The following is a 1,047-nucleotide window of genomic DNA, read 5'->3' on the forward strand; positions in this document are numbered from 1 at the left end:
CTGCAACTCTGCTTGCACTGCTTCTTATACTTGCTCTTACTCTCCTTCTACTTCTACTGGTTGAATTCCTTCATATGTCCATCCTCCCAGTCCCAGATCAAATGCCACTTCATCCACAAACCATTCCATGACTTGCCCCGTCGGAAACCTTCACTGCCTTCTTTGTCACTTTGTGTTTGTTTGTTTTTGCTTTTTGGAGGGAGAAGGCAGTGCAATTGGGGTTAAGTGACTTGCCCAAGGTCACATGACTATTTTTGTGTTAAGTGTCAGAGGCCGAATTTGAACTCGAGTCCTCCTGACTCCAGGACCAGTGCTCTATTCACTGCACCGCCTAGCCGCCCCCTTTGTCACTTTGTGACCTTGCATCTCTTATATGAACTTACTCTGCTCTACTTGTTCTTGTTATCACTTTGTTACTGTGTAATATTTCCTCAGCTCAGAGCTGAAGCTTTGCATTAGAATATACTCAGTTGTAGAGTGGGTGCTGGACAGTCTTCCCCAATCAGATGTAGTTGTCTTTGGGAAGGGATAGCCAGAGTCCAGCCTACATCCCAGATATGCAGCCAACAATGCTTTAAATGTCCAGGAAAGAGACAGGTGGGAAGGAGGTGGAAGGCAGAGGACACAGAAAAGGAGAAAGTCATGCCCTAGAGAACCGGCATAATGGCAATTTGACACTCAGAAGGTAGAGGTCAAGTGAGTAGTGATGGTCACTCTGGGTTTTTAGTGGGGAGGTGGAGGACAGCTAGGCAATGGGATTCTGGGGCAACGGAACACCATATTTCCCTCCCTCTCATATGTTTACATTGAAGAAAAACCTTATTTAAGTTCTGCCACCCTAGAATGTGTTCCTGCCACTGCAAGACCATTGATTCTGTAGCCATATGACTTAGGTTTGAATCTTGGTTCTTAATTACAAGCTATATGACCTTGGACTAGTCCTCTTTACCTCTGGGTTTTAGTCTCCTCATCTGTAAAATTGTTGCTATTGTTGTTTGTCCTTTGCTCATATCAGTAGGGAGATGTCTCAACTTGCAAGTGAATTGG

Source organism: Petaurus breviceps, unplaced genomic scaffold (genome assembly GCF_028583685.1).
Source record: "Petaurus breviceps papuanus isolate PSGF00001 unplaced genomic scaffold, PetGlider_PUasm1.0 90510, whole genome shotgun sequence".
Taxonomy (NCBI): domain Eukaryota; kingdom Metazoa; phylum Chordata; class Mammalia; order Diprotodontia; family Petauridae; genus Petaurus; species Petaurus breviceps.